This window comes from Symphodus melops (genome assembly GCF_947650265.1).
Source record: "Symphodus melops genome assembly, chromosome: 12".
NCBI lineage: Eukaryota > Metazoa > Chordata > Actinopteri > Labriformes > Labridae > Symphodus > Symphodus melops.
The window spans coordinates 662,317-674,284 of record NC_136702.1 but is presented as its reverse complement, the minus strand read 5'-3'; the positions used below and the strand labels follow the sequence as shown (position 1 = coordinate 674,284).

General features: G+C 49.0%; 1 long non-coding RNA gene across 1 annotated transcript in view; it reads left to right on the top strand.

Annotated features, from left to right (window-relative positions):
• The first annotated feature begins 2,125 nt into the window (after positions 1 to 2,125).
• Positions 2,126 to 11,968, top strand: part of LOC306833021 — a 13,894-nt gene continuing 4,051 nt past the window's right edge. The window contains exons 1-2 of the long non-coding RNA XR_013780286.1: positions 2,126 to 2,396; positions 10,839 to 11,215. This is a non-coding gene — a long non-coding RNA (uncharacterized lncRNA). The remainder of the gene's footprint in view (positions 2,397 to 10,838; positions 11,216 to 11,968) is intronic.

The window sequence follows — 11,968 nt, the reverse complement described above, 5'->3', positions numbered from 1 at the left end:
AGCGGAGGATTGTCCGTGAATCAGACGAGAACAATCTGCTCCTGATTTCTGAAGAGGCAGCGTCGTGCTATTTTTAACCTGTTTGTCCGCCTATCAAATATAATCTGTGGGCCTTTTGTTTCCCTCTCTAAGCTCCCTCCCTCCTCTATTATTGCTTTTTTTTTTTTTTTTTTCAATTAGCAAAATGTGACTTTAAACCCACGGCGTGACCTTTTCCGTTAGCATGATGTCATCATGTCTGACATTCAACAGGCCTCCTCTCGGAGCAGCAGCTGAAAGTTATCCGGGAATGTCGGACATTCTTTGGGAAGTGGTAGAAACTTGGAGCGGTTTGTGTTGTTCTCTTCCAACACAATCACATTCCTCCACGCTGTTCAGGAGAGACCATCTCGCCTTTTTAACATCACGCCTGCTCCTGGAGGTTTCGTCCTCGCTCGCCGTCCTGAACCAAGGGGCGTCACTGGAAACCCAACGCCATCAAAACCTTCTACTCGTATGAGTGAGGGTTTCAACGTTTATATATAAAACAGGAAGCATCTAAAACTTTCCCGATGTTTGGAGAGCTAATCGCACTTTAACTGAGGGCAGTTTAAAAGTCATTACTGATGACCTTTTGACCTCTGAAAGAAAGGTTCAAATCCCACCTGTGGCTGTTTTCCTGCTCGTCATTCCCCACTCTCTCTTTCCCCAACTCTAATGCAATCCACTGTCTTATCTGTCCCCCCCCCCCCCCCCCCCCCCCACACACACACACAGTTCAGTTTACTGATCTGATTGACAGGTGTGCTGCTGCGGTGGGCGGAGCCAGAAGATGTGATTAGCCTCACCTGCACAGTCTGGAACATGATTCTCAAACTCAACTTTGTAATTATATTTTCATTTGTACGATTTGAAGCTATTTATCCCGAGGCTTAAACGACTCTCTCTGCTCTGCTGCTGGAATCAGACAGAGGAACAAATGAACAAGGAGCGACGCAGATTCTATTAGCTGAAAGTGAGCGGCTGAGTGTGAGCAGCATCCAGGCGACAGGAAGACGGAAATGTGAGCTGGAGGGGGGAAAGGAGCGCACGCTCCTCTGGGGACCGGCCTCTGTGAGCACACAAACAGGAAGCGACGCGGGACTCAGCTGTTCAATGAAACAACGCAGCACATGTGTGCAAGGAAGACAAAGAAGTAAGTGTGTGTGTGTGTCTGTGTGTGTGTCTGTGTGTGTGTGTGTGTGTGTGTGTGTGTGTGTGTGTCTGTGTGTGTGTGTGTGTGTGTGTGTGTCTGTGTGTGTGTGTGTGTGTGTGTGTGAGGGAGGACAGAAAGACGGCTGGCTTTATTCATCAATGACTTCACTACAGAAATAGCCGGCAGCACAACAACAGGCCGACACGTTGCAGTGACACCTAAAGAGTTGTGTGTGTGTGTGTGTGTGTGTGTGTGTGTGTGTGTGAGGACGGGCCATGAGATGGGGGTGAGAGACACATGATGTAAGGATAACAGTGAGAAGATAAACTGTTGGAACAGGAAGAGATGAGAGACTGAGGTGTGGACGAGCAGGGAGAGCTCCATCTTTAACCCGCACGCCGTCGTCATCGCCGTCCGCCAACAATCCAGACGAGCCGAACAAATTCTCCGGGCCCGTCGTGTTTGAACCGGTTGGCACCGCCCGGAGCGAGACCTGACACGTTGATGTGTGAAGCTAAAGTACATGACTTTATGAAGTCTTTACAGCGAATGTTCTCCTCACCTGCAACAATCCCAACGTTGACTCCTCGTTTGTGTGTTTACGTCACGGAGGCCGAGGCTTTCATTCACTCCCTTTATGTAGAACTGATGAAACACATTTAAAAATACGACCCAGCAGCTTTCAGCACAAACATGAGAGCTAAAGTTTCTCCTCGTCCTGCTCGACGTTTCGCAGTCCGAGAGGAAGAAGATGAAAGCGCGGCTCCGAGCTCTGAGCCTCTGAATGACGTGAAGCGAGGGGGGGAAATATCTGCCTGGAGAATGTGAAATGGAGGAGAAAAAAGGGAGACTCATTTTCAGCTCGATGATCGGAGACAGAGGGGAGGAAGCAGAGAGAGAGAGAGAGAGAGAGAGAGCTTTAACCATGCGCACAGGAGAATTAGAGAGACAGCGAGAGAGGGAGGGAGGGCAGCAGAGGGAGAAAAAAGGCTTAATTAATTCAGGCTGGATGGGAGGGATGTTGCTGCCGTCCCTGCTGAGCCTCCAGTGCCTCTGCTGTCGTGCTGCAGGAAGCCTCGTTGTGTGTGAGAGCTCAGACGACTCCTCTCCTGCTTTAGCAGGAAGCAGACCGCTCGGGCTCGGAGCCCCTCGTCATCGCTCTGCCTGATCGGGTCTTCACACTGACACAGGGATGTTACGTGGAGAGCAGCAGTGAGCAGAGGTAGGACACACGTTACTCCTCCGCTCTCTTCTTCCATGCTGCACATCATGCTTGTTGTCATCTCTGCCGTCTCGTCTGTCTCTCCAGTGATCAGCAGAATCTGCTCTCCGTCTCTGGAGGACTGAACGTGTAACCTTACCTCGCTCAAACTTTTTGTTATTTTGCCTGTTTTTGTAACTGAAACCGAGACGCTGATAAGGCTTTGTGGTTTGTTTTTCCCGGCTATAAATGTCAAGCAAACTTGTCCCGCTGGTGCAGAAGGTTATAACAACACGAGAAGAGAGCGTGAGGGTGGATGTGTCAGAGTCGCTCTCCCTCCTCTAGAGCTGGATCACCTGGAGTCAGTGACAGCCTCATGGAGAAGCTTGAGCTGCTTTACTTCCTGGTGATAAACATAAAGCATGCATTGTTTGGTGCGAAGGCTGAAAACACGCTTCAGGTGACCTTTGCTTGAGAATTGAAAGCAGAAGGACAAAAACTCTTTGCAGAAACAATTCTCATAATCATCCACCCTCCACACAGAGATGAGTACACACGGACTTTGTCTCATTTTATGAAAAAAGAGGCAAGACACTGAGATGCTGGAGGTTTTATTCTAAATATTTTTCTCCATCTTTTGGTCTACAATCAAACAGATGTTTGAGGATGTGTTGCACCCTGTAGTGTCACAACCTTTAATCCCTGCCTGCCTCCTTCAGCGCGACGCTTTAGCCGACGTCTCGTGATTCATCTTCAGTCGGCGCACCTAATTACATCTCATCAAGCAATCAGCAAACGTGATGCTTATTTACGCCCCGACAGCATCCACTCGGGTCTTTGATAAACGTGTGAGATTCTCCGCCTGGGCAGAGCAGCGAGAACGGAGGAGAGAAGCATCAAAGAGAAGAGCGAGGAGGATGGATGTGTGGAAGCTGAGATATTCAGCTCACATGCTCGCTGCCAGGAAGGATGTAAGCAGCAAACTGTGTTTCTCATGGCGAGAGGCCCGCTGGAGGGTCATCGCAGGTCTGCTGTGAAGATGGTGCTGAAAGCCTCCTGACGGTGATCCGTGAGCGGCAGACAGTAATTCATCACTGGGATTAAGAGGTGAACAATCGCCTGTCTGAACGAGGATCTTTGTGATTAGGACGAGAGCGTGCTCAGACCCACTCACAATGATTCCTCTCAGTTCTGATGTGACCCAGATAGATGACGGGGCTCCACATCCTCTTCTACAACAACCATTTCATGTCTTTGAAGTGCATCGCAACTTTCACACCAGATCACAGCAGAGAGCTCAGAGACGCTTTAAACAGGAATCTGACCTGAGTGCTGTGAGTCATCGCTGTGGTTCAATCTGTGGACTTTTTGCAGCTCATGAAGCCCCCTGATAGGCTGAGGGAGCAGCAATGTGACGCCTCTAATGTGTGGTCAAAGTTTCAGATCCGGAGGTAAGCGTATGTTGGAGTAATCCCTGCGTGAGTCTGCAGGGGGCGCTAAACAGCGTGTTCATAGTTCCCCGATATGAAACCAAGAATTTCAGAGACGGACGGCTTCAGTCCTCTCACATAGACTCTCTTCTCCCAGACCGCAGCCCTGCAGCGTCCGGCCGTGCTCGGGAAGGCTTCCAGAGAGCTGGAGAGGCGGGGCCTTAAAGAGACAGCAGCTGACCCCGGTATCAGATCTGTCTGACACGTCGGCCTGATTCTCTCAATCAGCAGTTGGCCGTTGTTGATGTCACATTCATGTGACACAACAGACAGTCATCGGGTCGTGCCAAATCATTTGCCGGCGTGCCGATGTCTGTCATCACGGCCGATATCGATGCGTCCCTGTTTTATTTTCCTCCCTGTCTCTTCAGACGAGCGAGCTCAGAGCCGGGAGCAGAGAGTCTGATTTAGATGATGAAGATCATCGTCAGCTTCGTGATAACTGAAGTGTCTCTCTACCTTCAGGCTCGGGTGTGATGGACTCTCTGCTTCCTCACTCGCTGCAGCCAGCTTCCTGTCTGTCGTGAGTCTGAGTCCAGGTGCTCAGTATGTGAACATGCTGTTTTATATCTGATACCAGCACGTGTGTTCGGACTGTGTACGGTCCGTTACTGCTCCGAAGACTAAACAAGCAGCTTCCAGCTCATGTAAAATATTCTATGACAGGAAGCAGAAGCTTACAGAAGGCTCGTCTGAGCAGCCTGACCTGAACCAACACAGACTGATGTAACTCTCCCAGTTTGGGCTGCACGACTCCCAGTGTTGTTTCTGAATGAAGTGCATTGAAGCCTGCAGACTGGCCTCCCCTCTCTAATGGAATATATTGTGCAGACGTTGCAGAGCTCTTGTTAGTCTCATGGTTACCAGCCTGCTGTGACATCATACGACACCCTTTCACTGGCTGGGACACACAGAGCATTTGTGATGGCTTCATTGGTTTGACTGGTTTGAGATTTTGCCTTGTTGCTAAAAAATCATCCTCATCTTTGAGACCCTTCAGCGCCTTGAAGTTCTCAGTCACAGGTGACACATCCTGCAGCAGACACAAGCATGCTCGTCTTTGCAGATGGACGGGTGGAAAGATTCAGATGTGAAGCCGCAGTACGAAACTTTAACTTTAACACCTGTGCAAACCTACTCGGTGCAGACGGGGATTTTCTGATCAGAGACGGGTGTGTCCCGAACCCTTAACTTTATTCATTGACAGACAACAGCAAAATTTCTGGAACCTGAACACAGTCATGATCAGCTGTACTCCCATCACAAGAGAACTACAAGATCACAGAAGAACTACAAGATCACAGAGAACTACAAGATCACAGAGAACTACAAAATCACAGAGAACTACAAGATCACAGAAGAACTACAAGATCACAGGAAGAACTACAAGATCACAGAGAACTACAAGATCACAGGAAGAACTACAAGATCACAAAGAACTACAAGATCACAGAGAACTACAAGATCACAGAGAACTACAAGATCACAGGAAGAAAAAAAGCAACATGTAGCAGTTATGGCATCATGTTGATAAAGTGATGGAAATAGGATCAGGAGTCTGTATGTGGGGTTTTATTTTGAAGTTGAGCGGATGTTTCCTTGTCAGACTTCCTGTCCGTGTCGTTCTGTTCAGCTTGACTCCTTCGTTCTGTCAAAAATAGACTTGAGGGGTCTCCCAGAGGGAAAAGGTGTAAGCTGTGTAAGCTTCCTGTGTGATGATCATGGTGCAGTGTGTGAGTGTGTTTTCACTCCGGCTCGGTACACAACGCTGGTCGAGCTCTCAGTAGCACCGTAGTTACGTTTGTAGCAGTGGTGTCATGTTTAAGCAGCCGAGTGTTCAGAAGAACAAATCGGTCTTAAAAGTGCTTTATGAATAAAAACTGATGTGTTTTTAAGAAGGAGATCTTTAAGATGATGCTTCACACACTGACCTGTCTCCTCCAGGAGGCAGGAAGGTAAATCAGGTTTGTACAATCAGTTGTCTCTAGTTTGGCCTCTCACTTCCCTCTCTGCGTCTTGACACGCGCTCCCCTGGTTGCCATGACGCCCATGCCTTCCATAAATACTTGTGGTATTTGTGAGGCTACATCCCCAGCAGGTTTGGAGAACAGAAAGCCACGGTCCAATGAGAGGCGAGCCTGCAGCAGAGCTAATCGCAGATCAATCCAGAGCGAGCTCGCGCAGTCTGAGCGTCAGTGACACCAACATCTGCTCGCCGTGCTCGTCAACTTCAAAATGACCAGGATTACACTCACACTGAAGAGACACTGCGTTTAGACTGTCGGTGCCAACGACCTCAAGAAGAATCAAACATCTGATTCTGCTTTACTTAAAGTTAGCCTGAGACAGCATTTCCAGCACGGAGACCGCCATCCATGGGACTCCAGCGCCCCCTGCAGGGACAAACGGGGGACTCCAGCGCCCCCTGCAGGGACAAACGGGGGACTCCAGCGCCCCCTGCAGGGACAAACGGGGGACTCCAGCGCCCCCTGCAGGAACACAGGGGGGACTCCAGCGCCCCCTGCAGGGACAAACGGGGGACTCCAGCGCCCCCTGCAGGGACACACGGGGGACTCCAGCGCCCCCTGCAGGGACAAACGGGGGACTCCAGCGCCCCCTGCAGGAACACAGGGGGGACTCCAGCGCCCCCTGCAGGGACACACGGGGGACTGACCTCACCGCTAGGCCACCGGCTGGTTGTTACTGGTTGTAGTGTAAATATTTGTATTTTGATGTTGTGCACCTGCTGCACTCAAAGAACTGTGACGCTCAGCGGACGGCTTCCTGAACACGGAGATGATTCTGTCAGATATTTTCTCCGTGGAGACAGTGAGCTGGGATAAAGAGAGTGAAGCTACTGTCCTGGACGGGCAGCAGGAATGGTGTGTGTGTGATTTAGCGTTCAGTTATGAGTCGTCAGGTCTTGACAGCACATCAGCAGCTCTCCTTTTATGGTATACAGACGCAGCTCAGCCTGCAGCGCCTAAGGTTAGCGGTGCCCCCGTGCAGCTCCCTCCCTGAAACAACATTAGCCTCTAAATTTGTCTTGAACTTTTTCTTTGCCCTGTGCTCTTTGCGTTTGCCCTTTGATGCCCCCAAACTGAAAATGTCAAACTGAAAGAAGTCCATCCTGAAGCACTGAAAGAGGTTCTTCACTCCCACACTCTTAATTAGGAGAATCTCCATCCTGTACATTTGTGGTGGTCGTCACGAAGTCTTCTTTATTTTCCATGGAGAGCGTGCACGCGGCCTCCTGCAGCCTCTGATTGAATTGAGCGTTGGCTTCTCTCGCTCAGTTCAGATCTTTATTAATCCACAGCAAAGAAAACGTTTGGAAGCGATAAAGCAAATCAGCAATAAGCCCGAGAGAAGAAATGAAAAGTGTGAACGCCAAAAACAATCTACAAGATGATTTGAAACAAGACGAGCCAGAAAGCGTCGCTGACAAAAAGTTAATTTGAGGTGTGTGATGTTCTTCTCTTCATGTTCGCTGAAATATCTGCTGCATGAAATAATCTGCAGACGCATTAATTATACAGACAGAGTCTGAATCTGGGCCATCTCTAAATGTTGCTCTCTGTTCTGATGGTGTCATGTCAGTCATCAGACGGGCTTTCTTTAGCAGAAGCCTCCTTAAGAGCACAGAGAGCCTAACGAGCTGCTCGAGTGTCTCATTTGTGCGAACAAAGCGGAGGAAAACGTGATTGAAGTGCTTCAATGAATAACCCTGAAGAATGGGCCCTCTCTGGTCTGAAGGATGGAAGAAGTAAAAGCCTCCGCCCACTCACACTCCTTGTTCTTCAGACCTACACGAAGCTGCAGCAGGTGTGCTTCTAAAGGCTGCTCAGCTCACACTGCAGACACAAAGCTTCAACAATCCCTCGTGTTGGATGTCATGTATAGTTGACGTTATAAATGAGTGAATGCACATCTGGGCAGTCAGCTCGAGCTGCAGCTGATTTCACACATCCACAGAGTATAAAAATGTCTGTTAGCTGTCAGAGTCTGAGTGTCGTTCTTCTGTGTTTACGTTTTATTTAAGAAGAGCTGATACAATCACACACGCACCAAAAGGAAATGTGTCTGATTTATAGACTTTAGCAGCTGATTGGCTCCCAAAACATGTGTAAAATGAACTTGTCCTGTTTCTTTGGACGTTGGACAGAATGCATACTTTTAATGAGATGAATGTTCATTTTTCTTTTCCCAGCTCGCTGTGAGCTGACTCGACTCTCAGCGAGTCCTCTTCACCTCTCAGGCTGTGAAACCGTGACATTTGATCCTCCTGATAACCAATAAACAGACTGCTTTCACTGCTCTGAAGACTTCCCCTGATGCCGCTGAGTCCTGGTGCAGATTTGTCTGATCGTTAACAAAAACACAGCAGGCTCATCACTCACAGGTGTGAACCGGCTGACATTTCTAGGTTTGCAGAGTTGTTCAGTGAGCTCCCGACCCACTTATGGCGGGAGGTCTATATTTAGCAATGCTTGGATCATGCAGATTATCCGTGTGCTGTAAATGACTGATGTTTGACATAGAGAAGCTGCTGCTATCCATTTAATCATATGGTCACACCGGCTTCCTGCCGCCGACGCGCGTGTGAGTCGAGAGCTGCTATCAGGTCTTCCACACCGTCTTCCTGCAGCGAGGGGCCGCCGAGCCCGCAGCATCCTGCTCAGCTCTGTGCACGGGGAACGACGGTTAGAGGCATCCTGTTCAGCCTTCAACCCAAACACATCCGTGAGTCTCCTCTGGTGCAGCCTGCGGACTCGTCTCCATCGTTTCCTCTGTGAACATAATTAAACCAGAGCTCCGCTTTCTGTTTACTTTCCCTCCTCTTCAGTGTTATCGCTGCGATCATCATCAGGATCCTAATTTGGCAGTGGCGCTCTCTCCACACGCTTCATGTCTTGGATCAGCTCTCGCTGCTGAATGTGCAGACACAACCACTGCAGGCCGGACTGCTTTACTGGACTCAATTAAATGGTCCATCTGCAGCTTGCAGAATTTAAAGGCATGTCTGAAACTATGGATGTGTTTAAATGTGTTATTTAATCAGAAGATGAAACTCATAGTGTTTAAAATGGTGCTGCAAATTCAAAACATTGGCCCCTCTGACTCTGAAGCTTTACCTGACATGTATGCATGGATGTACTGTGCTGAAGCGAGGTTCACTCTACTACATTATTGGGCTTATTTTGGGCCTGACCCCCCCCCCCCCCCCCTTTCCAATCAAAACCAGCAAAGGTCAGATTATCTCTCCAGATGTTCCCGTCCTGTCAGGTTTGTTAAGTTTGCTCGTCCCGTTGCTCTCCACACAGCTGTTAACTCTGTCACGATTGGTCGACATGTTTGGGCTCTCACATTTAAAACACCTTCTAGTGCGAGGCATGTGACAGAGCAGGGAGCTCGTCAGCCAACGGGGAACAGGTGTGTGAGGGGAAGGAGCAGGTGAGGCGGGCGCGGCTCGGTCTGAACTCACATTAGAAGAGTTAGTTAGTGAACACCTGGATAATGAAATCAAAGTGTGAGAGTCATCTTATTTCAGCCAGCACAGGAGCTTCACAGGCTGTTATTATCACCTTCAATAAAGACAGGTAAGGTGTTCAGGTGAGCAGTCTGTGACGAGGCTGCAGAGTGTGAGCGGAGTAGCTGCTGCATGTATCATGGAGTCACATCTGCTCGCTGCGTCCGTAGTACCCTCTCTCTTCTTCTTCTCTGTGTTTTTATCTGTTTCCGTGCTTCTCTTTGTCGAGCGCTCAGTGACGTCATAGTTGCCGGGCAACCTTGGGAGCAAAACAGAATCCCTCTCTGCACAGAGGGGGAGGCCCTGCTCGCTCTGTTTGCACGTGCTTCTATCTGCATCTCCCCCGGTCGGCCTCACACTGTGTATACATGTAGACCCCCCCCCCCACACACACACACACACACACACCTACACACACACACACACACACACACACACACACACACACATCGTTGTTCCCTCTGTTAGTAACATCACTAAAACATGTGCAGCACATTAGTGCGTGCCAACAGCTGTCTGCCATGTTGTCCAGGAGGGAAGAGCCCATCAGACAGAAGAGGGGGGGCGGAGGAGGGGGGGGGGGGGACACTCGATGTGAAAGGACAGAGTGATCCTGAACCGTACGGAGGGACCAAACAGCTGATCCGCTGTCACATGACTTTCTGTGTTAAACATTTCAAATAGTAAGTTTAAAAGTAGTTTAAATGATGAAGATTAGATTGTGTATTTTATTAGGATAAGTTAAAGGTCACATGACCTCCTCCTCCTCTTCTTCAGGTGAAATCAGTGTCCTCGCTCCTCTTCATCATGTGTGTGAAGTGTGTTGTTGTAAATCCACTCTGATCCTGTATTTGATCATGTCTATAAACCCCTCTATTTCAGCCCTGCTCAGAACAGGCTGTTTCTGTGTCTGTAGCTTTAAATATGTAAATGAGCTGTGTCTGACCACGCCCCCTCTCTGGAAGGGCTCGGGTGTACTCGCTGCTTTCTGGCTCCATGTCCTATTGTTTACGGTGAGAAGGCAGACTCAGAGGGCAGAACAAACACCTAGCTGTGGGAGTGTCACCCACCTGGGGGAGGGGCTACTGCCCTTTGTGATGTCATGAAGGGAACATCTCCAAACAGCCTGTTTGAGCACACATTTTCTGAAAAGTGGAGCAGGCAATGAATGCGTATGAACAGATGAGTTCATACTGTGACCTGAGGTGTAAAAGCTCTTTGAGTTTATTTACCACGATTTCTGTTTCACGTCTCCCTCATGTCACTGAATCTGACCACAGTCTGTCCGTGTCCTCCCTTCTGCTCGCCTCTCCTTCCTTTAAATGACTGAGAGGTGACATATTGTCTGTTATGACTGTAAACCCTTCAGTATATCTTTTCATTCAGCTGCTGTGACGGTTGGTTTTTTCTCTCCGTCTTTCATTTGTTTCTTTCTCCTCACAGATCACAGAGCAGCCTTGTGCCAACCTCGACACCTTTTTAAACTTGACGATTTGGATATTTGAGGACCCCCAGCCTCCTCCAGGATCCGCGGCTAGAGGCTGAAAACACGTGACAGAATATCAGCAGCTTCTTCCACCTGCTGCCTCCTGTTTGACCTCAGAGTCAGAGATGACTTCCCAAAAGCTCTTCCTCTTAGTTTTATTTCTCAACCTGATTCAAGGATAACCATCAATCCCCAGAGAGGCATTCAAGGACAACAAACTCGCTGACACAGAGGAGCGCCCCCCCCCCCCCCCCGGCTTCAGGCAGCATGGGAGACGGGAGCTGGGTCTGCCTGAGTCCCGCTGAGTTCGGACAGTTGCAGAAATACAGCGAGTGTGAGTACCTGAACCTGCTTTCACTCCACTGTGAGAGTCTGAGGGTGTGTATGCATGCTTAAAGTAAACAGCAGTGTGTGTGTGTGTGTGTGTGTGTGTGTGTGTGTGTGTGTGTGTGTGTGTGTGTGTGTGTGTGTGTGTGTGTGTAGCTTGTTTGCAAAACCAAATACTGTGGTCTTCACCCCTCCCGAAGGATTAATGCAGCTCATATTGAAAAGATTGCAGCAACACAAGATTTCCCTTCAGCTTTAAGAGACTCGAACGCAGCACGAGCAGATTTCACTTTAACACAAACATTAGAAATGTAAAGAACGTTAGAACATAAACACTCCTCCATGTTGATTGGACTTAAACCAACCGCAAATAAATAAATACTTTTTTTAAGTTTTTAAGTTTCTAAGTGTCCCAGCACTTACTTCTCTTCCTCTTTTCTGCTACAGACAGATAATTCCTCTTCTTCATCCTTTGTTGACTTTCACTGACAGTCGGGGGGGGGGGGCTCATGGCCCCTCATGGCCCTTAGCCCTCATGGGCCCCCCTACTGGTCTGGGGTCCCAAGCAGCGGTCTACCTTGCCTTTTGACAAGCAGCGCGTCTGTGTGCGTGAAGCTGGACAGGACAGAACGAGCCAGACAGGAAGTGAGGTCAATTTCAAAATAAGACACAAAATACAGACTCCATCACGTTATCTACATCAGGTCAAAACAAGCGCCTCGAACCCGAACGATTAATCAGCCTGTCGATAATAACAACC